We start from the raw sequence: 26,982 nt of genomic DNA, 5'->3' as shown, positions 1-26,982 counted from the left end.
GAAAGAGTCAAAGAAATGCATATAAAGGACAAGAAATGGGACCACCTAGGATGGCAAGCCCAGAGAGGGCGTGTGTAACCTGGCCTCTGATTGGTCCCAGGAAAGGTTGTATGGCTGATGTCAACTTTCTGTCTTGAAATCACTGATGATGGGGTCTGTGGAGCTTTTTGTGGGGGTCAGGCTTGCCCTGGTGTCATAGACAATAGGGGGAAGAAGTGGAGGTGCCTCTGCCTTGTCACTTGACTCAGATGTACTGACACAAAACACAGGCCAGGCCAGCCTCTGCTCATGAAGCAGAATGAACCAGGAGGGGGGGCGGGAAGAGGGCCAGACACAGAAAAAACCATCCTGCTCTCTTCAGCAGCTCCTTCATTGTTGCTCATTACCAAAAAAGGACTTTGCCATCCTTGTGCTATAACTGTTCCCTCCAGCAGTAGCAAAGTCTTGCCCCTGCCAAAGGGAAGCTGAGAAAGAAAGGCCTGGGCTGCTCTGATCTCCTGGCTCCAGCTGGGAGATGGAAGAGGAAGCCAATTAAGATGTTTTTCCTCATTCTGCTTGCAGTGTTGAGTTGAGACTCTGAACCTGCTTTGGCTCTTCTCTCCAGTCCCCTTTCATGCTGCCCCCCTTCCTCACTGCCCCATGGAGCATGAAACACTCTCTAAGTGGCAGTGGCTCTTTTGTAGTTGGCTGTGCTATGCAACTTAGAAGAAAGAGAAGGCGGGAAGAGATGGGGAGAAGATGTGAGCAATAGGCTGCCTCCCCTCCATCCCTCACCTCCAGTTCTCCCATCCATTGCTGCAAGAACCCATTTCAATTATATATTATGAAAGGGGGTAGCTCCTAGCTGTTCTTGCCTCAGCATCTCCCAGCAGGAGGCATTGTGGGGAGCCTGGCTATGGGAACCCAGCAGCTACAGCTGTCCTAGCAGGAGTTAGGGTGGGGAATCTCCCACCAGTAGCTGCTATAGGTATAGGGAACCTGGAGGAGTGTTAGTGCTGAAGGACTCTCCCAGCTGTGTCATGCCCATCCTCTCCAGCAGGAGGTGCTGTAGGGAATTGGACAGAAATCCACTGATCATGGCCGGGGTGGATCCAGAGGGGTGCAGCAGTAGGGTCACAACCCCTCCCTGGCTGTGCTGCACAAAAGTTCTCAATGCAGGGGCTACTGGGAGCCCCTACCTTTGTGTGGCTCTGCAACCCAAGGGGTGAGCACTACCACTGCCTCACTTCTCCTCCCCTCCATGCTTTTCCCTGCTGCTGAATTCAGCAGGGATAGGAGGGAGGCAGCATTCACTCAGATGAGCTCTGGAGCTACACAAAAGCAGGAGCTCTGGACAGACCCTGCACTGATCAGCTGGCAAGCTCGGAGCTCACTGCTCATGCAGAGCTGTGGCAGGAGCCCGCACTGAACAGGCAGAGAGCTCAGAGCTCACTGTGCTTCCATGGCACAGCCAAAGCAGGGGGGGGGCACCCCTCCCCTGCCCCATTCCTAGATCTGCTACTGGTTGTGGAAGAGCTGGCACAGCAGTAGGTGCTAGAGGGGAGCTCACAGCCCCTCTGTCCATTAGGCCTCCCAGCCAGGAGTGAAGTAACAGGTGCTCTCAGAAGAGATACCAGAGGTGCAGATTGAGTGGACTCATGTGTCCAGAAGTGGCCTGAACTTCCGCCCCCCCCCCCATGCCTGGCCAATGCTGCCGTCCTGGTATAGTAGGAGGGGGATGGAATTTGGAGTCGTCTGCTGACACCAGCTGGGGAGGTGCACAGCTACTGTCAGGTGAAACGCCCACGGGTGCTTGGGCTCCACTCTGCCATGAATGCTGTAATGTTTCTGCTCTGCTGCCCTAACTAAAATGAAAGATGCAGAGAGATTTCCACTTCTAAGCAAATGAAATTTAAAGCCTAGGGGATCCTACCCTTTGGGGAGCCACGGGGCTTTGCTGACCACCCCGCCCATCCTTTCCCTGCCTTGTCTCTCCATGAGCCGTGCAGAGATTGCCACCTTGTGGGTAATGCTGGTACCACCACCAGCTGCATTTAGTTTAAAAAGGCTTCGTTTAGTATTACTGTACCATGGCACCCAGTCATCAATGAGGCTCTAGTCTAGAGCACAACAGAATTGGGGCTCTATTGTGCTAGACATTGTGCCTACATGTAGTAAGAGACAGTTCCTGCCCCAAGGAACTTACAATCTAAGCAGGAAAGATGAATAAAGGGCAGAGACAGAAATAGAGGGATAGAAATGTGCACTCAAGGTCAAACAGGAGAGCTGGGATGAAAATCCATATCACCTATGTTCCAGGCCAGCACGGTCACCAAGGAGACCAAACTACCTCCTCAGGAGCTCTGCTGTCAGGTACAGATATTGTCACTGCTAAATTTACTGTTGAATATTTGCACAGACCTAGCACCTTAAAGGCCCGTTGTGCTTGATGCTGTATATATAAGCATCTCCTGGACAGACAGTCTCTGCCCCTAAAAGCTGCCTTACATTTTGTTGCAAAGAGCATAGCCCAAAAGGGGAGACAAGCATGTGGCACTCCAATAAAGAAAAAAAAAAGGACTGGGGGTCTTTCTAGAAAGCATACTACAGGTGCTGGATTCAATGCAGGGATCACTGGGTGAATCTCCATGGCCTCTGTTATGCTGGGATCACCCTAGCTGAGAAGGATGAAGGAAGGTTCAATGGTTAGAGTGATGTCCTGGGTTATAGGAGTCCTGGATTTGATTCCCTTTTCACCAATATCTTTATATCTGCTGCACCCATCTATACAGTAGAGGCAATAGCACCTGCCTATTTCAGAGGAATGCTCTGAAAAAAACTATATGGTAAAATATAGTGGGTAAGTACCCCTATAATAAGAGTATGCTCTTCATGGATAAATGATTGAAGTTGTATCTTCTGGCCTTAACGCCCATGGGAAGCAATAAATAATAATTGAATTGGAAGCTGATACCTGGACAGATGGATGATGCTGTAGGAGCCAGCTAAAAGACATATACTATATCTTCTTATATACAATATACAATTTTTCCCCAAAAAGCAACTGCTGGAAATTGTGGTGCACATTAGAAGTGAAAAATGTGGTAAGAATAGTTTCTGCCAGTTAGGGGCAAAAGTGAAAGTAAATTCTGCACACAACTTGCAGGGAGCAGAACAATAAGCAGGAGGGCTGCACAAAGCTTCAATAGCCGATTCGATTCAGAGGAGATTCAACCCGATTCGGAGGCCGAATCTCCAAATCTGAATCAAATCGGGAGACCTATTAAAAGGTCTGAATTGAATCAGAAGCCTCTGAATTGATTCAGAAAAAATTCGGCGTTCCCCTGCCCCAGCTGGACAAGCGGTGGCAGGGCAGAGCACAGCCCTCCTGGACCAGTGGTGCACAGCGGCACACAGTGGTGGCAGCCCCCGTGCACCCCTCCACCCTGGCTCGGCAGCTTGTCCCAGCCCTGACCCCTCCCTCACTGTGGGGACATTGATTTGCTGCTCCCACCCACCACCAGCTCTTCCCTCCTGGCTCTGCCCACTACAACAGACTTACCAGCTGGAGGCAGCTGTGTCCACCGTCCTCAAGGACTGCTGCCTCCAGGGCCATCCCTGGAGGGGGCAAATCAGGGCGACTGCCCCGAGCCCTGCACTTTGGGGGGCCCCGCGGAGCCGGGAGGAGCAGTGGTGGCGCAGAGCTGGGAGGAGTGGCGGCTCTGCGTCCAGCTGCTCGCTCCCCCACCCCCTGGCCGCTGACACCACCAATGGTGGCAACAGCTTCTTCGGGTCCAGGTCCTGTGGGATTGGAGCAGGGGCGGGGCGCCGCATGAGCTGATTTGACCCCGACCCCCTGCTTGGGTCGCCTCTGGCTGCCTGTTAAGTCTATGGCCAAATTTCCTACCAGCGCTGAATCTTTGAATCTGATTCGGCCAAATCAAATCGGGACAGTGACTTGAATCACCAAATCGAATCACTGTCCCTCTGAATTGGCCAAATCCAAATTGAATACTTGCCGCTTCGCACAGGCCTAATAAGCAGGCTCTGTTATGTAGCTGCTGCTACCCAGTTACTTACTACAAGGAAAAATCTTTTTTTCTTAATTCTGCCTTTCAAAACCAAGGTGTGGATTATATTCCAGGGAGTGTTGTATACGAGAAAATATGATAGTTCTCATTAAAGCCCCCCCACCATTTACAATGACATCTAAGTGAAAAGGGGGGTGACCTTCTGCTTGGATAGAGTCCCTTTGACTTCAGGTTTTATAAATAACAAGGTAATTTCTTCTATATTTAAAAAAATGAACTGGCCCTTGGCCTTGATGACCTTCAAAAAGTGTGTTTGGAAATGGCAGGGCCTCATCATGGAGGAGCCAATCCTTTCCACCCACTATGCTCATCTGCCAGTTGGCCTGGACATAGCCAAGCAGCTTAGAACCAAGAAGGATGCAGAAGCCAAGACAGAGCTTGGGCATGAGAGTCCCAGCCATGGAAATCGGACTGGAGGATCCAGAAAATGTCATTTCCAGCCTCCCGACACCCAAGTCAGTATAGGGTCTCTCAGTGTCTCCACTCTACATGGACAGAAGTTGGATGGTTTCTGCATCCTGGGCCCTGAACCTGTGTCTGCTTACCCAAGTGAGCACCCTTCTTCCCCTCAGCTCAGGACCACTATCATGTGAGTCAAGTTATTCAACATGCTGTAGGTTTGTTGCCTTAGGACCAGCCACATGTAAGTCAGACATACTAGTAACATTTTTTCCCCTTACAAAGCAGCCACATATTTTCAGTGTAACTAACTTCTTTCTTGATGAAGAGAAGCAATAGGAACAAAGGTGAAATCTCCTTGTGACAGAAAGAGAGAGACCATAGGGTATACCTGCCTCTTCCCTAACAAGCGGCATCATGCCAGCAGCACACCACAGGTGCTGCCCCTGCAGGCAGACAGGCCTCCCAGGGACATGGACAGATGAACTAATTACAGTGAGTTAAAACAGGATAACTTTACTGCGGCTCAGCAACTCCATCATATATGTCGCTTTTCTCTTTACCCCATGGTAATTGCAAGCTGACCTATAGAAGAGCATCCCTCTTCTCAACCTTTTTAAACTCAAGACAGCCCTGGATAGACTCAAGGCCCCCCTGGGAAAATACCAGCTCTTAGTTTCAGTGTTCGCACAGCCCTAAAAAACAATAGAGCAGTCTTTCTGTTGCAAAAACTCAGAAAAAACACAACTGTGTATTTCTATTTTAAATCTCTGGGTTTATCTTGTGAATCATGTTTACATACCTAACAGTGCTAGCATTGAGTGGCACCCTGTGGCACCCTTGAAAGGATCTCAAGGCATCGCAGGGCATCACAGTACTATAGTTAAGAAGGCTGGGTAATATGTATCTTTATAGAATAATTAAAGATATATAAAAAAACACAAGTTTTGATGAGCCCAAATTCACTTCATCAAATGTTGTGAAAGGACATGCAGGAAGTAGAGTATAAGCAGAGAAAAATTATAAAATGAAAGATGAGAGCAGGGAGGGGGCGGAAGAGGAGCAGAGAGTGCTAGGATAAAAAAGCAAATGAGCACCAAACCCATGGGAACAAAAGGGGTCACTAAAGCTAATCCAGGAAATGAGATAAGAATCCATAGTCCCTGTTTAAACCATACTTAACACAGTCCAGTTTGTGGATGATTTCTTGTTCTGCAGTTTCCCTTTCAAACTGTTTTAAAGTGTTTTGGCCTGAGAACAGCAACTGTGAGGCCAGCAATGGAGTGTCCAGGGAGGCTGAAGTGTTCTGTCCCAGGCTTTTGTACCTGTTCTGCAATTGATGGCTGAGAATCACAGTACTAGGGGGTAAACTACCATGGTTTAGCTTTCACTTTTCATGGGGTAAGAGCAAGCACATGGACAGCTGGTGTGGAGCTGCTCATGCATGGTAAGTCCCTGTCCCCATTTAATTCACGTAGCTATACACAGAGGGTAATTACAAAGTGGGACAATGGACTGTAGGATCCCAGGATAAAAGGCTTTGCCCTGAGAGAAATCCAAGGTCTGTTTTTACCCAAAAAGATAGAGATATGCACAAAATGAATCTGTCTTTTCTAACACCTGGTCCAGTTTGAGGCACTGTGAGGGCTGAAGGAGGAAAAGACAAAAAGAAACCATGACCTCACCTGGACAATTCTGGCAGCTCTCCTTTAAGAAAAATGAGTTCAGAGTGGAACAGCTGCAAAGAAGGGTGATTAAGATGATCAGGGAATGGAGAAGACCTTGGCTTGTTTAACCTAGCAGACGCGCAAAGGCTGAGCAGAGACATGATTGCTGTCAATAAATATGTCAAGAAGGTAAGCACTGGGGAGGGCAAAGAGATATTGGAGCCAAAGGATAATGTTGGCACAGAAACAAATGGGTATAAGCTGGCCAGGAATAAATTTAAACTGGAAATTAAAAGGGTTCCAACCATCAGAGGAGTGAGTCTTTGGAACAGACTCTCTGTAGCACTGGCAGAGCAGCTACAAAACAAAATAGTTGTAAGAGCTTGATAAATTCATTAGTGTGAGTGTGTGGCACGGTGCCTGCACAAGGACAGAGCTGGGCTCCATAGCCCTGGGGCTTCTTCCCTGCCTAAATCTACCCAGGAGCTCAGAGTCCTAGATGGCAGTGAGATGGGCCTGCCATGGACTACCTGGGCTTTGAGGTACAGTGCAACCTGCACTCTGAGAACCACAAATGTTCCCCCTGCTGCTTCTTGAGTCTGCATTTTTACACAGAGGATGACTGAAAGAAGCCTTCCTGGGGACCTTGATAGGAGCAAGACCAGGAGCAGGCCCAGAGTTTGGGTGGGGAGGGAAGGGGTGCTCTCCAAGACCAGGTGAGGGCTCTCAGATAAGTATCTGCTGCCCATTACCATTTAGAAGAGAAGGGATTCCTCCAGCTCTCTCCTTTACCATCCCTCTCCACACAGACACCCTACAGTCTCCTCCTCCCCTCATCCTGTAGCACCTTCTCCTTTCTAGCCGATCTTTTCCCACTTTTCTATACCCCCTGCCTCACTTTGCCCTGGTTGCCATTACTCTCCACATTCACTGTTTCTTCATCTTCTGGACTGTGGTTGCACCATGGACCCTTATGCCCAGACTAGGACCCTGTGATGTAAAAACATATGGTCCTTCTACTCTGAGACTTTCCCAACTCCATGTCCCTCCTCCTTTCTACATAGGGCATCTCCAACAGGGCTTGGTTCTGCGTTTCCACCATGCCCTGTGCTGGAGAGTCCTCCCCATGTTCCTTTCTAATCTGAGGAGCCCCTATCCTGCTGAGGAGCTTGTTGGCCCTGCTGGGATCTGTACTGCTCAGCAATCACTCAGGTCTTGTGGAACTAGAACTAGGGGTCACAAAACGAAACTAGTAGGTAGGAAGTTTACAACTACCAAAAAGAAGTTGTTGGGTTTTTTTCACACAACATGTAATTCAGGTGGGAAACTTGCCACCAGATGCTGTGGAAGCTGACAGTTTAGCAAGATCTAAAAAAGGGATTGAACAAATTCTTAGAAGAAAGGGGCATCTGTAGGTATTGAGCATGGTAGTTAAGGATATGTCGCTCACTCCTTTTTGCTGTGCTGAGTGTGTCACTTCATTCCTCCTCCCAGATAGTTGATCCCAGAAGCAATTCAGGCTGAATCACAATGATTAGCACGTGAGAAAAGTGGACTGTAAGGGACATTTTCAAGGGAGTTGAGTTGAATAGGCCAGCGATCACATCATAGGTGACAGGACAATGGGCCATAACTCCATTTCCCTGCTCCTTACTGAATTGGCCAAGAGATCCTTATCTTAGAGGAATGGGTGGGAATACAGAAATCTGAATCTGAACTGTATAAAACTCCCCCACACAAAAACACAGGTGTGGGAGTCTGGAACTTGCCTCTAACCCTGAGGAGCAATTTGGAGGACCCTGAGACCTCACCACTTGCTAGTGAGTATGTTTGTGTATTCTCTGCTGTATGCAGCTGTTCTTGATATTGCCTGATTGATAACATCCCAATAAACCAGTGTATAGTTTGGAGGAATTTGCTTTGGCTTCTCTTGTACTTCTCTGGATAAAATAAAAGCCACTAGAGATGTCCTGGGTGTAGCAACAGCCTCTGAATCACAACTTCCCAGACCTTAAATGCTGGAGGCTGCAAGTCAGAGAGGAACAATGGAGAAAACCTTGGTCATCCCCCTTCCCTCTCCCTTTCAGCAACCACTCTGCCATTGTGTGACACAGGAGACTGGGAAAGATGGATCTATGGCCTGAGCCAGTAAAGGGTAATTGTTATGTCCTTATGAGCTTGCAAGAGACATGCTTTGCTCCGCTATGGGGTCCAGATAGGCTGCACAGAACAAGAACCTCACAGTACCCGGATCAAAGGGGCATCCAAAACACCCCTCTCCCTGGAGAACGCCAGCCTGCAGCGGGACGCCACAGCCACTAGATGTCGGTAAATCACACATGAAAACACGTGTGTGGGGCTGCACAGCAGATTTGGAGGCACCTGGTCCCCTCACACCTCCCCTGGCTGCAGGGAAGAATCTGTCAAAGCCATTATCAGGACGGGTGGATTTAATATCAGGAGGCTGCAGGGGGTGGGGGGGAGGAAGTCACCTGCGGGGCTCATGGGGACCAGCTGGAGATCCAACTTGCAAGGTGAATTCCCAGCCTTGATTTCCACCCTTCCTCCTGCTTCAGGGAGGAAAGGCTTTTTGCAGGGCTAAAACACTGCTTCCCTTCCTGGCTCCAGCAGTGCATTCCCAAAGTACAAAATCCTGAAGCTAGAACAGACACAGGGTTTATCCTGGGGCTGATTGTCCTGGGATTTGACTCACAACCAAACAGGATCATGTACACACATGATTCCCTTGAATTAGCCCTGACTGTACAGGACCAAATTTGGATACTTCAGAGATGCTTAGTGTGGGACACTGGTGACCTCTGTAGGATCCCAAAATAAAAGGCTTTATCCTGGGAGAAATCATTTGTCAGTTTTTATCTTGACATGGCTCCAACCCAAAGCCACAGGCCTCAATGGAGCCTTGGTCCCGACTCAGGATACTCACTCTACCATGTGGCCACTCAGCGCTTTGAAACAATCTATTAGGCATGGAATGACAGCATTTGAGGAAAGAAGAGTCCAACATGCAGAGGAAAGAAGAAACCTCTGGAAGAACCCTACACTGCATTCAGGACTGTTAGCTTTCAACTTCACGTGTGATAAGTGCTGAACAGACTGTCATTCAAGAATTGGGCCCTATAGCCATACTCACAGATGTTCAATGAGCTGATGCCTCACACAGCACAAATCTGTTGTCTCGTGAGATAAAACAGATGCATATATGTGTGTGTGTGTATCTGCATATATCTGTGTGTATGTACACACACACACACACACACATAGTGACAAGAGTGCAGCTGCTATTTGTACCAGTCTGTTTTCAGAAAGCTAAGAGCTGGCATTTTCTGCGTTTAACAAGGGGTGCCTTGAGTCTAGCAAGATTAGAACCACTGACCTAAAAGCTGGGACCTGAGGGCAGCCCTTAGTCTCTCTGCAACTAACCCAGGACAATTAGACCTGAAAGAAGTGTTCAGTTGAAGTAAAGTAGACCCTTAGCTCAGAATAAACCACATCCAGGGTCAGCACAAACTTCTCAGAGTGCTGGTTGGGAGCACCCCTTTCAGCATTCACAACCACCTCTGGGTCGAGCCTGGGATCCTGATCCAGATCAGAAATTGCCTGGAAACAGCCATGTGAATCAGACTGGCTAGGCTGAGAGCTGAGATGTGGAAGGAAGGAATCCAGATCAAAATCCCATTCCCCTCAGAGCTGCCCCGGGCAGGGAAGGGGTCGTGCTGGGGGGCCTGGGAGCAGAGTATGCAGTAGAGGTCAAGCAGTGCCTGTGGGGAATGAGTGGCTGGCACATCCTAAGCCACAGACTGAGGACTCCTGGCCTGGTCAGTGTCCCTGAGCATGGAGGAAAGAGGACTTCTTCCTCCTGAAACACTATGGAGTGGGTTGGGAATAAATCATACCTCTCCACATCAATTGCCAATACCCAGATGCCCAGAGCATGCCCCACTCCTTTCCTGCTGTGAGTGATACCAGACTTGGCAGTGGGCAGTTTATGTGCACTCAAAGCAGTGTTTTAAAGATTTGGGGGATTGGGAAGTGCTTCACCGTAACGGCTTTTGTATTTGCTTGCTTGGTTTGAAGGCCCTCCTTTCAGTCCCTATCTCTGCTGAGAGTGGGAAAAGACAGGGCAGGCAGCAAGGGGGAAGTGGAGCCCTCCTTCCGCCTACTTCTATGTGTACTGCTAGAAGCTGTCCTGAGCCAGGACTTGCAAGCCCACACCCACTAGACCTAACTTTGCCTTGAGCAAAGGCAACGTGTCAATAACATGTCCAGCCACCTCCAGCCCATTCTGACAAACTCTTCCATTCTGGGGACCAAGCTGCAGGCCACCCCCATTCCTGTGCAGTGTGCTGTGGCCACCTGCTCTGCTCAGCCCTTTGGCCTGGCAGGCTCATTAAGAAGCAACTGCAGAAGGGACTCAGCTTTGAAAATCACCCATCACAGGTTGCTCAGAAGATCATCCCCAGTGCAACCACCCTGGAGACCTAAGTGATCTGGATTGAGAAGGGCACCCAGGCCCCTTTGTCCTCTTCCTGGCTGGTTCCCCTTCAGGAAAGACTGAGGCTGTTACATGACTCTACACAGAAGGCAAGATAGAGATGCACCTACTGCCTGACTTCTGCTAGATTCAGAGGGGATTGGACAAATTCTTGGAGGAAAGGAGCATCAGTAGCTATTGAGCATGGGAGTTAGGGATACAGCCTCTGAATTAGAACTTCCTAGACCCTAAATGCTGGACACTACAAGTGAGAGAGGAACAGTTGGGGGGGGAAGCTTGGTCATACCCAGTTCACTCTCTCTTTCAGCATCTCTGCCACTATGAGGCACAGAAGACAAGGCAAGATGGACCTGTGGTCTGACCTAGCAAATGGCAATTCTTATGTTCTTCTGTACTTCGGACTAACCTGGCTAATACCTCTCTTTGCTCACCGTGGCTCTGTGTGTGATGTGCCCACCAGATAGCAGGGAGAGCCCCTGGATCTCTCCCCCTCCTCCCAAGGCCCTTCCTGCTGCCCAGCCCAGCCCAGCCGAACATCTGCAGAGGAAGGGGGGGGAGGGGGGGGTGTATAAAAAATGGATAGGGGCCGGATGATTAAATGCTTCATAAATTCAGGTGTTTGGGAGCCTTGTAAAAGGGGATTTAAGACATTCCCTGACACCATCTGCGTCTTGTTAACTCGTGCGGGCTCGGAGCGGCGGTGGAGCCCACAGAGGTCCACAGGCTTCAATAGAAACCTTTGTGCTGCGGACTCCAGAGGGGCCCTGCACCCGCCACCACCTCTCCCTGAAGAGGGGACTTAGCAGTGGATGTGGGAGGGTGGCTCACAGGGGAACAATAGAAGCGGGAGGGGGAAAATGGTGACTGGCTGCTGGAACGGGGTGTTGTGCTCTGTGCTGCACCCCTGGATCTAAAAGGCACAGCATGCAGGGCAAGGGAGATGCCATTCGCCAGGGCAGCTGCAAGCATCTCTGCTGGAGGAAGTGGTGGGAGGGAGGTAAGCAAGGGGCAGCTCTGTCCTTACTGCTCTGCAGCCTTTATTTTTTTTCTTGCCCCACCCAAATGAAAGCTAAAGTGTAGGCACTGTTTCCCAGCAGTGGCATAGCTTGTGGGGGATCTCCTTGGGACTTGATCTGCTTTGAGATACCCCTGCAATGTAAGTGGGGATCTGAGATCCACACATCAAGGATTCCCTTGGGATCAGCAGGCAGATCCCTCCCAAGAGACTTCAGCTCCTGTCTGGACACCAGAGGCACCACATGCAAGGCTTTTGATCCAGATTTCCCTTCAGCACTGATGCCCAATTGCCCCTCTGGGGAAGGGCTGAAGGCAGCTTTGGGGCTCTGGAAGCAGTGGGGTTCACTCCGAAAAGAGAAGAACCTAACCCTGTACAAGGTGACTTGCAAACTAGTATGACTGCTTATGCAGTCCCATTGGGAATCCTTAGGCTTTGGTGATTTCAGTACAAAACCACACTCCCAATCAGCACAGATAAATTGACATTAAAAACTAGAGGCCAGCCCACCCTATAGCAGATGTAGCTAAATTGAGCTGGTGATGGTAGGCCTGAAGAGCAAAGAAGCCAGGCTGTGAAACCAGCTCGATTCCAAAAGTGTAAAGTTAGCAAGTGTTACTAGTGTGGACAAAGCAGCACAGGGTTGGTTCACAAGCAAAGTTGGACTGTGTTAACAGAGAGCAGGATTTGTACACAAAATGAATTATAAATATATCAATATTTGTAAATACTTTATACAGTATTTTTAATCCAGGCTACACTCGAAGTTTAAAAGTGATGTTAGAGACTCCCCAACTTCATTGTCCCAGTTACACACTGGCTAAATTTAAATCAGTTTAGTTATGTGTGTGTGTGTGTGTGTGTGTGTGTACATGCGCGTGTGTGCATATGTACATGAAGAGAAGCTTTTTAGGCCTGGTTTACACACAGTTTTTACATTAGTCTAACTAGTATTTTGAGTTTTATATTTTTAGAGTTCTATACATACATTATAAATATTTGTATTACAAATATATGTTGTTTATGTATTTTCTATATTTTTATATTGGTTTCACTTGTATCTTGACAAAGGACTTCTCTCTCTACTGAAACAGTTAAATCAGTACAACCACTGGACACAGTTATATGGGAATAAGGAGCTATAATTTATTCCCCTTCCCTGTGGGAATGTCTGCGCTGGTGTAAGCCTCTTTAAATTGACAGAGCTGACTGACCTAGAGGAGGCTATACTACTTTAACTAGATCTAGGCTGTGGCTGCACTATAGACCTGTGCCCATGCTGGTGTGTCAGGCAGGGGTGTGAAGAAGCTTGATTCCTGCCAAAGCCCTATGCATAGACACTTTTAAACAAGCAAATCTGTGCTTGTTTTGTTCATTGGGGGCTAGCTTGCCCATGGTGATACAGAGCCCAGGTTTATAGGTATAAGCAGAGTACATACTAGGAGTGCTTTGTTATCACAGTGTCCTGGTATTTCTGTCCTGGTAGAGCACGCTTAGGAGGTATGTGATCATGAAGCTGTTTAACTGTTTTGATTTAAGCACAAAGAAATATCCATACACTTGTTTTTGGAATACACACACACACACACATATTACACACACACACACACCCCCCTACCTATATCTCTATCAACCTGTCTTGTGACCAGTATGATTTACTTGACAATCCAAAATACACCTTTACAGTTATACCGTTCTCATTCCTGTTAAAAAATTGCACCATGCACCTGTGTCCCTGCATGCCTGTCACCATTGACACCAACTCTGTGGGTGCTCCGGGGCTCAGGCACCCACCAAAAAAAATTAGCAGGTGCTCAGCACCCTCAAGTCATGGCCATTTTGCTTGCAGATGTTAAAAAAAAAAACCCACAAAAAAACAAGCTTTACCGGAAGAAGTAGCGCATTACTTCAACCTGGTTCTGCAGCATCTGTAAAGATTGGGTGCTTCAGCAGGGTGTTTTGGTGCTTTTAGCTAAAGCTGATTCAATCAGCTATTAGATGAAAGTGCCAAAAAAGCCCCACTAAAGTGCCCAATCTTTACAGATGCTGCAGAGCTGGGTTGAAGTAGCGCGCTGCCTTTTCTGGGCATGTGCAGGGCTCAGCGCAGGCATGTGCCAAGTTTAAAGTAAAGAGCCACTATTATTTTATATTTTTTACATCTGCAAGCACCCACTGGCAAAACCAAAGTTGGCACCTATTCCTGTCCCCGTCACCTTTAACAGTCACAATTACGCAAAGGACCACCTCAGTGCCCTCCCCCCTCCACCTTCCTTTACCCCCCCCTCCCAACTCCCCCACCTGTTCCCCAAGTCTTTTCACTCATCATTGCATTTTTCAATGCCTCTGTGGCCATCTTCATTATCATTGTCATCATCATTGTTGCTGTCTTCAAGGGACCCACCTCTGAACAGTCTATTCCAGTCCCCTCTCTTCTGTATGATGTCTGCCATCTCTTCCCCATTGTCTTCTACCATCTTCCTGTAGTACCAGTACATCTCATTCAGTCCCATTTTGATGTAGACCTCAACTGAGAGGTTTGTGTATCTGTTCATGAGCAGGTTCCTGGTCTTCCACAGGTCATTCCTGAAACAGGAGATGAACTAGTTGAAGCGGGCTGTCGGGGTCCCTTGCTGCTTGGTCAAAGTGCCCATACAGAATCACCTCTCTGGTCAGGGCTGTGAACTCTGTCATCATCAGCAGGAGTATGCATACTCTCCTCCACACTTCCCTGGTGTATTGGCAGTACCAGAGGAGGTAGATGATTGTTTCTGCCTTCCACCAGCAGGTTTGCCTGGGGCAGTTTGATGGGCCTCTCTGCCCCTTATTGTTTTTCCATGCCCGCACAAGGAGTGCCTGGTGGATTACCTGCCAATTCAAGTCTTTGTGCTCCTTCTGCAGGTCCTTGTGGAAGATTCACTCCCACATGGCCTGGCAGCTGTCATCAGGTAGTAGGTCCACAGGCGACACAATATCTCTTGCCCTTACCACCTCCTGCATCTTACAGTAGTTCATCAGAGTCACTGGAGCCTCAGTGTGCAGTTCAAAAAAGCATATGTAAACACAAAGCAGCTTTTGCAGGAGTAAGGAAAAGTAAAGGGGTATAACCACCCCTTTATAGACAGCTCTTCGGCCAATGATTCTCAGCAAGGCTGGTGCCTTGAGATCCTTTCCAGGGTACCACACAAAGTTAACAGTGGTAGGTGTACAAACATGATTCACAAGATAAACCCAGAGATTTGAAATAGGAATCCATGGTGTTGAAAACATACTGATCTGTTGTGCTCTTTCTGAGTTCATTGCAACAGAAGAATTACTCTATTATTTTTCCATAGTCAAAAAATTAATGAAAATTAAGAGCTGGCATTTTCTGAGTGTGCCTTGAATCTAACGAGGGAGACCTTGAGTCTGGAAAGGTTGAAAGCCACTGCCTTAGGTTATCATTTTGCATTAAATACAGAGGGCAGCTTCCTCTTAAAACCATGTTCTAAACATGTCCAGGGGCTGATTTACCCAGTTCTTCTACTAGTTTGATTAAACGGGTATAAAGACTAATTGATTTTAAATTGATGTGGCCAATAAATGTGGATGCAGTTCTACCAACATGAAAGTGCTTATATCAATGCTGCAAACTGAAACATAACCTTTTTAAGCAATAAATATATAAACATAAGTTTAAATAGATGCATTTACTTATGTTCACCATAAACACTTTTATCCTGACATACTTGCCTCCAGGCTACAGAGCTGTACTAATTTACTAAAATTGTTTTTATACATATTTTCCTAAACTGATGCAAAAACTGCATAGAGACTTGTCTACACTACAGCCTTCAGTTGGCCAAGCTGTGTCAGGCAGGGGTGTGTGTGGAGAAGCAGAGAGATGCAGCCATACCAAAAAGCCTGTATTGAGTACCCTGAGGACATGGAAAGATAAATTTACTGCAAGAGCACCAGGGCAGGTTTACTAGTAAAGCCTCATCTCTGGATCATTTATAAATTTTGTGTTAAACAGACATTAGGTAAAAAAAAACCAAAACCCTCAAAATAACCCTGCTGGCAGGAACTCTGCAGAACCTAGGACTCCCCTCCTGTCTTTCAGGGGAGAGCCCTAGCCACTACGCAACAGAATCACACTTCTTGCTTGCTGTCCTTCTGACCCCATGAATCTTGTGCTGCACAATGGCCCAGCTTCAGCAGAGGGTGGAAGATGCGCTCTCACAATCCTGGCTCTGGTTTGAGGCACTCTCCTGGAAGGTGAGAGATGTGGATTTGAATCCATTTGGTCTGAGGGGGATCTGTAGCCCATTTTCCTCTACATAAATGAGTATTCTCACCACCAGCATAAAAGGTGGGCTCCTCTTCCAGCTCCATTGCTAAAAGAGTGCATCCTGCTTGGCTCTTTCAAAGAACGGTTACAGGTGCTTCTCTTTCAGAGCAGGTCAAGACTCTGAACCCAAGTGTGTGTAGGCATCTCCTTTATAGCCCTCACTTGGGCGTTTTTGCTCTGGGGAGAGGCAGGAATTCAAAGGCACCCTGTATTTCACGTTTCCTATTAGCTACACCTAGGCAGGTCCCCAAGCTAGGGACAGGTTTTTTCTGATTGTCTCTCTGAGGCACCTACCTGTCCCCAGACACAGTATAAGTCGCATAGCGCTTAACTCTGGGTTTCAGAGCCCAGTGCCTGTAATGCCAGTGTAATCACACTGAACTCAAAGTTACCTCAGTCCTTTCTATGGATCTGGCCCTACATGACTTGTCCAAGGTCAAACAGAATATTTGTCACAGAGCAAAGCCTTGATACTTGGGGTGAGATCCTAAAAAAGCTCAGGCACAAACATCTCTTTTAACTGTCTGAACTCCCGCTGAACTGCTAAAGAAGAATGAGGTGCCTAGATTGCCTTCTGGCTATAGCTCCTGGCTTCTTGATTTTTCCTGGCTTGTACCCTGACCAATGGACCACCCTTCCCCTTGAGAGTCACTGGCACCAAGAAAAAAAATCTCTACAGTGTTTCAGCTTCCAGCATGAACAATGCTTTTTGCATTGCTCACTTGGGCCTTGGCAGGATGAGATGTTCTGGAGCCAATAGTAAACTCCTTCCTAGATCTCAGCATGACTAGGATGGAGCCCTGCCATGTGGAGAGGAACTCCTGTCACCTACTCTCTGCATAGATGTAAAAATGGGGATTTGGGTATGCAAAGCCCCCGCACTTCCCTGCCATTTGCTAACAGGCTGAGCTGGACCCTGAGGAAGTTGAGGGCTGCACGTGAGGGCCAGAATGGAAAAAGTAATTTAAGAACCTATTCAGAATGAGACTGCCCTGTGATAAAGGTGTATATTGCTGCAAAGAAAGCACACACTTCCCTCAGTCTTTTCCCCACAAACCACCACACACAAGGCATGCTCCCCACCCAAACACATATACCCTGCTTCTCTCCCTCAAATACGCACAAGCAACTGAGGAGAAGCAAGCTGTTGTTAATAAAGCTTATGCTTCCCTGACAAGGGTAGATTCAGAGAAGTGAAGTGGTACAGTTGTACCCCCGCTTTGATTTCTGCTCCACTCAAAGCCGACTGTGGCATTTCTATTGTGGTAGTGCTGAGGGAATAATTGACTTCATCATGACTCATTGCAATGTACCTGATTCCTGCTAATCTCTCTTCAGTCCACAGGTGTTAACAGCCCTGTCCCTTTTTTGAATAGTCTTGAAGTCCCATTAATCAAGTTATCCTTTCTTCTGTGGACCTTTGGTTGCCCAGGGACAACTAGCAGTGGCTCACCTTGTGCCACCACCAGTTGTCCCTGGGAAATGCCCATGCCACATGCGCTCTGGTGTGCAGCAAGTTACCCAGGGTGGGGTAGGGGAGGCTGGGACCAGCACTGGGCTGGCCTCAGCAGCCTTACCTGGGGCTGCAGAAACAGTGATTCTGCCATGTGGAGCCTGGCCAACACCACACCACGGTAGTACATGCTGCCCCCGCATACACCACTCCACCTTTTTTCCCCACTGGTTTTTTTGAACATGCAGTATGTGGTGCCACAGAAGTGTCTGCGGCACTACATACCACACAGCTGCGCTTATCTGAACGCAGCCTTGCTGTCTGTTATTCCTGGTAATGTCTCTTTTCTATTTCACAGCCCTGCAGACTGTCCTTTGTTCTAGCTAAAAACTTTAACTCAGGTGTGGTATCATTAACTCAAGTGAACATTAACTCAGGTGTGGAAAGGACTTATAGCTAGTGCTAGTGAAGACTTTCCTTTCCTTTTTTGTGTCCTTGTGATAAGGTATTTAACAGAATTTGCAGATTCTTTGGAATCCAACAGGCTGCACCATGACCGCTTCTGCTATGCCCTGCTGGATGCACTGTCAAAATGCTCAGGGCTAGATTTTGTTTTGTGAATCAGAGTAAAAGATGTACATTTAACTATAATGACTACAGAACTAATAAATCAATATTTTGGGCTATTTTTGCCTAGCTTGTTGTACCTTTTAAGCTTAATATATAAGCTTGAAAATTAGTACACTTTCCAATAAAGTTATATTTGCTTTTGCTTTGATCTTAAACTGAATAATGTAGCACTGGGTCCCTACCATATTAGTAAACCTTCTGTTTTTTCTTTAACCGGAGAAAAATGTGTGTTGTGTTATATGTGACAATGCGCTACACCACCTGCAGTCCCCTTTTCAAAATCCTAGATCAACGGGTGCTCTCTGAATTAGTCTGTAAGGTACTTCTGTGCCCTCCCTTTTGTATTGTGAACTTAGAAACAGCAACATCCTTCCCTTCCCATTTGGCATTTTTGTAGGCATTTATAAAGATCTCATTGTTGGGAGAAAAAAATGGGATCTCTTTTCCTTTTACCTTCCAGGGCACCGCTAACCCCTCTTCCCTTGTACAAAAACACACAGGAAGGGGGTTTCTTTCTCAGCTTGATTAGATTCAAAGGGATCTTTGTCTGGGGGTAGGTACAGAAGAGCCCTCCCCCACCTCCCTTTTGACCCACAAGACTCTGTCTGGTTTTGTTTTAAGCTCAGAGAGACAGATCTCCCCCCCCCGGATAGTTAATTTGGGGGTGGGACTGGGGGACATTAGATTTTCCTGTATGGCAACTGGATTTTTTCCATTGCCACATGTTTCTCTCTCCTGGGCACAAACTTTAGGTTGCCTTTAACACAAATGGGTTTCCTTTAAAAGTATTCCTCCTCCCCAACCCCTTCCAGTTTCTTTGAGAGTTTGTGTTCAAATATTAGAGAAAAGGCTTTTAAAAGATGCAAAGCACCAGTGGGACAAGGCAGGATACTAAAAGGCAGGGTCAGCATCTAGAACCATTGTTTCACTGGGAAGCTTGCCCTTTTACTTCAGAACAACACCCAAATCGGAGACTCGTGTCCTTCTAGAAGCCAGCACAGATGCTGCTCTTCTCCCCCTTCCTCCCCCTCAGCCCAACCTTTGAGTTTCCATGGACCTGTTTAACTGCATAAGCTCTGCAGATGCAAACACGGAGAGCAAGAAGGGTCCTGAGTCTCTCCAGCCCTCTACTCAAGACTGTGCTGACAACACAATAGTGGAGTTACTTGAGACACAGGAAACTTCACTTGTTCTTAAAAAAGGTAGATGATCCATGCCTCCCCCTCACTCTGTGTATATGTGTGTGTGCTATTTCTTATCCTGTATCTATCTCACCATGTGTGCATGCGTGCATGCAAAATAGGGCCATAAATAAGTGTGCATGTCTATATATTAATTGTCTATAAAATAGATGCAATACATATACAACATAAACCTCTATACATCTCTCTCATATATATAGGAAAGATGTATTTTTGTAAAATATGGCCATAAATGTTTGTTTCTATATACTAGTTGTACATAAATATATGCAACATATGCACACCACAAACCTCTATACATCTCGCTCATGTATACGTAAAATATGTACATTAAATGTATATAAAATATATGCAACACACACCATAAAACTCTATGCATCTCTCATGTAGATGATCTTAGATAATTTATGGGCATTATCATCATGTAGGCATAATAAAGAATTTTAATATTTAAATATTTGATCAGAAAAAAATACATATTGCAACTGAATTTTTCAGACCACAAAGAATCCAGGAGCTATGGCAATTTAGAACAGATGATGCTCTAACAGTGAGTTCTGTCACAACATGCTGTTAGCTGTCCTGATTCTTCTACCCACAAAAGTGGTTACACACACCCCTACCAGGACTTTTCTTGAAAGAATAAATGTGGAAAAACAATGAATAACAGTAGTAATAACAATAATAGCACTTAGCCACAAATCTCTACTATAAATGGTGTTTCATTAAAAAGTAAAATTTAAAAATAAAATATTAAGTGGGGGAAATATCAAGAATATCCCTTATCCTATGGTTCTCTGTTCAGAATTTCTCCACACACACCCCCTTCCCTCCCCTCACCTCTAGATATCCTGTGACACAGACAACTTGGATGTCTATGGAGCTTTGATCATTTACATCAACCCAATTACCGCTAAATTTATTTTGGAAACTAAGACTCCATCTCCTCATCAGGATAACCCTAGTATGGGGTGTGCTTGTGGGTGTTTGAAAACCATTTCTAAGGGGAGAAAAACTCACAGCATTTCCCAAAAGCCCCTCTAGTGTGAGTGAGCAGAGCTCTTGTGGTCTGAACAATTCAATGTGAACATATTTCATCTTCCAGTAGTAAGACATAAAATGTATGCTTTTTCCCAGAATTGGAGAAAAGCCCACAGATTAGCTAAGTGTATAAAGTAGGCAACCGGGGTGAGATTGTAAATGGAGTTTAAGGAACTGGGATGTAGATGTAGAGCACTTGTTCTCAGCCTTCTTGGACTCCTAGCACCTCTGGATAGACTGGAAGCAGCCCTTGGAAAAATGCCAGCTCTTAGTTTGTAGTCTTTTTTTGTTATACCTACAGAAAAAAAACAATAGAGCAGCTTTTCTATTGCTAAGAACTAAAAAAGAACTGTGGATTTCTGCACAAAACCTCTGGGTTGATCTTGTGAATGGTGTTTGTACACCTCACAGTGCTAACACTGGCACCCCACAGCACCCTGCAAAGGATCTCAAGATACCCCAGGATGCCATGGCACCCTGGTTGGGAATTACTGATATAGGAGAAGAAAATACTTGGGGAGAGGAAGGTAGCAGGTATTATTCATGCTGTGTTTCTATAGGTTTGGAGAATATATGTAATACAATGTGTGTTTGTGGTATGTGTAAAGTGTGTGTATGTAAAATGTTTGTGTGGTGTGTATGTATAATACATGCGGTGTGTATGTGTGAGGTGTGATGTGTGGTGTGCGTGTAATGCATCTGTGCAGTGTGTGTACAGTTTGTGTGTAAAGTATGTGTGTAACGTGTGCTGTTTGTAATATGACTATGGTGTGTGTAAAGTGTGTGTGCAACCTGAGTCTGTGGTGTGTGTGTATGTGTGGTGGTGTTTATGTGTGTGGGGGTGTAATTGGGGGGGGGGGGGTTCCACACGTTGCTAGGTTTTGGGTGTAGCCGTGTTGGTCTAAGGACATAGGCAGGCAAGGCTATTGGCACAGATGTGATATCTTTTATTAGACCAGCTGAGTAGTTGGGGAAAAGTTCTTCGCAAGCTGGAAGCAATCCCCCTGTCACACTTCTAGCTTCTTTCATTCTTTGGAGTCTCAAAACATCAGAGACTCCCAATGCCTGAAGAAGGGTGGCTGCACCCAAAAGTTTGCAAAGAACTTTTTTTTCCTAGCTACTCAACTGGTCCAATAAAAGATATCACATCTACCCAAGGAACCGTGTTTGCACAGACACGTTTCCACCCATAACACACGCACGCACACGTCTATCCTGAAACACATCCAAAGCCAAGCAGCCCCTTCCCACTCTGCTAACCCGATCCAGGTCAAGGGTTTGGGGGCGTGGCGGCGCTCCCCCCCCCCCCCCCCCCCCCCGCCCCGCTTTCACACAACGCCGGAGCCGGGTCCGGAGCTAAGCGCCCTGCCTGTGCCCGGGTCCCGGGCGCCTGGGCCGGTGGCAGATTTGGCCGCTGCGATCCCAGGGTGATAAATCTGATGGGAAGCCCCCAGAGAGCATTGTTAATCGGCCTATTACCAAATGAAAAAGGGCCACCCCCCTCCCCTCCCCTAATCTCCCCTCCTCCCTTTCCCCTCCCTTAGTACCGCCCCCCCCGCCCCCCCAGCACAGCTGGATGGTTAAAGGTTTCGGAGGGGGAGGGGGCTCTCCCCCTGCACAGCTGTTCTCAGGCACAGGGTTCACAGAGTTCAAGCTGCAGAGATTGCCGGGGCAGATAGAGAGAAAGCTGACATCCCATCGGCACCCCGGGGGGGAGCCCTGGTGCGAGAATAAACACGCCCCCCAGCCTGTCACCTCGTTATACAGCGCATCGACCCCCGGGGGGTCCGCCTGCTCCCCGATCATTCGGGCACAGCCCCCCCCACACACACACACCGGAGCAGGGGAAGAGCTGCTGGGGGGGAGACCTTCAGGATCGCCCCCTCCCTCCCCCAGTGGGACCAGCCAGGGCTGCGGAGTTGTATCCGTTGCAACCAGTGACCCTCCGGCCTCAGCTACCCGCTGCCTCCGGCCAAGACTCAGTGTCCCCCCAGGCAGCTGGGCAGGCTGGGCCCGATCCTGCACAGGGGCCAGCCCCTCGGCTGCCAGGTGTCCCCCCTCCCCTCCGCCCTTTGTCCCCTGAGCGGGGCCCGTGGCTGGGAAGCTCCTTTCACTCCTTCCCCCGTCTGCTCCCAACCACCCGCGGTACCCGGATCCCGCCGCCGCTCCCCCCAGCCCGGGAGGGAAGCCCTGGGGGGGGGGGTCTCTCGTCTCCTCAAAACTGAGATGGGGGGAACTATTAGGGTCCTCCCCCACAGCCGATTTAACTCCTTCCCTCCCGGAATGCCCTCTCTATGGTTTAAAAAACCCCAAATCCCACACACCCGGTTTAGTCCGGGACAACGCATTTTATCCCGAGATCTTCCAGACGCACAAAGCACATTGTCCCACTTGAAGCGCCGGGAAGGATCGCGACAATCAAGGCTAGTGGGAGGGAATGGCCCCAGTTCAAGCTGCTCGTGTGAACGATTGTCCTGGTCTGGTTTGATGGGAATCAACGCATTTTTTTTTAACGACTGGGGCAGGCAGATGTTGGGGAGGGGCACATCCCCCTTGCACACACCTGGTACAGATAAGTGCTGGCAGGCTCCGGACATAAAATCATAGAAAATTCAGGTTGGAAGGGACCTCAGGAACGCATCCAGTCCAACCCCCTGCTCAAAGCAGGACCATCCCCACCTAGATCATCCCAGCTAAGGGTTTATCTATCCGGGTCTATAAAATCTCCTAGGATGGAAAGTCCACAACCTCTCTGGGCAGCCTATTCCAGTGCTTTGCTACTCCCTCCCACTGAGAGAGTTTTTCCCAATATCTAACCTAAGCCTCCCTAAACTTCAATTTCCCTTAATATTGATCATTACTCCACGGTGTGGGGAATCTCTTGCCAGGCAGCTTGAGCTGTAGCCAGCTCCCCCATTCTCCCAGAGGTCGCCAGGGCCTGTGGCTACAGGGCCAGAACCCTGTTCTTAAGGCCATGTACCTGCAGTGCATCCCAGCAAGGCCCTTCGGGGCCACAGGAACCACCCCTACCTCCATAGCTCCTTGCATATGAGACCCCCATATAAGAGGCAGGCTGAGATTTGTAGCTTGTTCCTCTAAGCCAGGGATGATCCCAGCACTCAGCTCTGGAGGCAGATTCCCCAACCCACCCACCCCTGCCCCCTCAAAGACAGGGTGCTGTGCTGCTCTCTAACCCTGGCCTTTGTGCCCCTGCTGAGTCCCTTGGAAATATCTCGTCCCATGTGAGCTGGGTCTTTCAGGGCCCGGCTGAACAGGCAGCCCCGTCCCCAAGGGAGAGGGGCAGGGAACGAGCTGCATTTTCATTCATAAAACCACAGCTCCGCCGTGCCCTGGCGAGCTGAGCCCTCCGGCAGCCACCGTGCACGTTTTGGAGCAAAGATAAAGGCAGGAGTACTGCTGCGGGGCTCAGCAGCTTTTCTCCTCTTGTCCTTGCTGTTGTCACGAGGATGTCTCTAATGCTATTACACCGCTGAAATTTAAAACATACGGATCTTTTCTTTCCAGGCAGGGAAGGCAGCTTTGCCCCGCGTGCATAAGCTTGGGTCTGATGCTGGAAGCCACGGGGCCCTTGCATTATTTTGCAGTGCAATGCATTTATTTAACTCGGGGGAGCATCAGGCTCTTGCTTTGTGCGAGGCAGCCGCTATTTGTGGGTGAAATCCTGTCCCCCACGCACCTTTGAAGTCAAAGGCAAAACTCCCCCGGACTTCACAGAGGCCCGGGTTTTGCCCGCAGTGTGTTTGTTGTGTGCAACTGGAGGAAGGACATTTCCAAAAGGCACCGCAATGCCTCTTCTTACCTTAATCTTTCGTTCTTCCCCACCCCGCTTTGGCCGTGGTATGTCTCCAAGTACCGAGCAGAGGATTAGATAGCGCATGATTTATATGTTTCTATTATTTCTCACCAATTAGGAGTCTTTTGTGGCTATTAAAGACATTCCCCTATTAGTGCCTGGGTCCGAAGGGGGCTTCTATGTTTCAGGCCAGAAACTCAGACCAGGATAAATAACCAATTTAAAGCAGAAGGGAGTTTTTTACTGGGGCGGGGAGGGGGGGAATCAGCGCTCTTCTAGAGCTGAATTGATGCAAAAAATAGTGTCGGTATAAACTAGGCAAATCAAAGACAAATTCACAGGAAAACTGCACTGGGTGTCATTGATCAAGTTAAACTAAAATATATATGTATACATCAAACCCTGGGGTGTGGGGAGGGTTTCCCCCCTGTAATTTTATGCATGAACATGTATTTGTTTCTTCTGCGCCCAACAGCTGTATTAGGCGTCTCCCGGTGTCTCTGTCACAATCAACTTTATCAGATTTATTTTATTTCTCCCCTTTCTTTTTCCAATTGCAAAAAAGCTTTCACTGGGACGGCGTATTTTAGCACTTCACCCATCAGGGAAGCCAGCAGCTGAAACTAATCCGAAGGCCATGATTCAAAATGATGCTGTCCGAAAAGAAACCCCCTTATTCCAAATGAAACCTCACGTCTGAGAGCAGCAGAAGCTCGATAGAAACAATAACGGTAGGAAAGGAGCTCCGGTCTCTGCAGCTCTGCCCTCACTGCATATTAGGAAATATCTACCCATTCCTTTACCCATCTGTCTACACGAGCTTCAGACTTCGCATCTAATCCCATCTACCGTATAGTCTACTGATCTCCTAATATGTCTATTTTGATGTATTTAATATTTATTAGTGCCGTTTGCTTTTTGTGCCTCCTGGAACCGAAATCCTGTTCCCAGCATTTTTGTACGCGCCTGGTTCGGGGCATCTACTCGTAAGAATAGCTTTGAATCCAAACATTGTTAGGGGGTCTTTTCTTTTTGACTTTATCTCAACGGTTGTTAATGAAAGGTTAAAGCCCAAATTAACAAATACATTCTCAGCATCGGAAAGACGATCTTTCACATCAGGACTAATAAAATCAGCCCTTTACTGGATGTCAAACACGGCTAACCACCTCTTTCTGTTCATAGATGTCAAATGAAAGGTTTCGCCCTGTTATGGATGATGGGCAGCAAAATATAACCCACCCCGTTCCATATTTATCTATAATTTACTATTAAGGGCAGATTGATTTCATGCCAGATCCCGATGTGTTATTTCTTTTTATGACGTGTCATTTCAATTCGAGAATCCATGTTTCCCAAGCAATGTCTTTACTTGTTTTTTAAACCACTGTAACGAATGGTTAATTACAAGCAGTCGCCTGAGCGCTCGCTTGTATTTCAAGTTGATTAAAAGGCATAAAGATCCCAACGTGGCAACGTATTGGAAAGAATGCAAAGAAACCTAAAATCCAGAGTGCCTGAAATTCCCAGAGCCCCCCAAAAGGCCCCGATCCTTCTTTGTGAAAGAGGGAGCAGAGGAATGATTTGTTTTGGGGCATGGGGAGGGAGAGAGGACAGGATTTTTTTTTTTTTTTAATTTCCAGATTGCTCTCAAAGTCCCTGCTCACTGATGGGGAGGGGAAAGGAGATCAAAGGAGGTCACTATACCTAAAATAAGAACAACGGAGCACACACTGGCATTCAAGCATCCGGAGAGCTAAATTGCAACCCGGAATAAGAAGCCACATTTCAGGCAACATCCCCCTGCATATAAATTGTACAAAGAGGTCACAAACTTTAACTAATCTCCCCGCGGTGCAATCAGTTGTTCCGTATAAACACCTCCATTTCAGGCAGCACGATGTAAAAGAAGCCCCCCTCCCCCTTATTTTTATTTTTAAACACAGAAGAGGTAACAAACTTTAATCAGTTCCTTTCCTTTGTGGGTCTGTGGCTGCTTCTTCGCCTTCCACCAAAAAGGCAGGATAACCCCCCCCCCCCCCAAAAAAAAAAAAAAAAAAAAAAGCAAAAACCAACCCCACTGTTCTTCGGAGTTTTACTCAGCCCCGGCCAAGCTGAAAAGAGAAATCAAAGAAATCAGGGTGCTGCGTTTAGGATTAAATTGCACCTCGTTGTTTTACTTTGAGAGAAACGTGGGGATCATTAGCTCTGCAAGCCGGGCTCGGAGTGTCCCCTCGCCTGCGAGGGCTCTTGTGCAGAGGGAAAGCCGGGAGTAGAGACACGGGGCTTTTCACGTTGCGATGCTGAGAGCATATTAGCTTTTTAAAGATGTCATCCCAGCTCTACCAAGACAAGGATTTCTACAAAAGACAGAAGAAAAGCTCCTCCAGCCTTTTCCTCCCTTTTTTTTTCTTCCTTGGGGGTGGGGTGGGGAGGGGAAAAGTATGTTTTCCCATATGGCCTCATTTAGGGTAATTTCTTTCAATTGCTAAAAGCATAAACTCCACCTATTGCACCATTAGATTTATACGGAACAGCTGAAATACCCTCCAAAGGATGTGGCTGGCCTGGAGCGAGGAGGGAAGGGAGGGGTTGGGGTGTTCTATCTTCAGGAAAAGTTTGCAGATAACTTTTTTTTAATCAATTTTTTTTTAAAGAGGGAGATACTGATAACCCGGGAGTTTAGAGTGAGCCTCATAACTCACAAGAAAGCCTTGTCCATTCCCTTCTATTGACTACATGTAAACACAGTAAATGAAAGGCCTTTAGCGACACCTAATCCCTCAACCCCCCTCCCAGCTTTAGCCTCTCCTCCCTCCCTGCCCCCCATCCCCATCCAGCCGACCCTGGA

The sequence above is a fragment of the Alligator sinensis genome, unplaced genomic scaffold (genome assembly GCF_000455745.1).
Source record: "Alligator sinensis unplaced genomic scaffold, ASM45574v1 scaffold1261_1, whole genome shotgun sequence".
In the NCBI taxonomy this organism is placed as follows: Eukaryota; Metazoa; Chordata; order Crocodylia; family Alligatoridae; genus Alligator; species Alligator sinensis.
The sequence above is the reverse complement of the archived record's forward strand: the minus strand, read 5'-3'. Positions refer to the sequence as shown.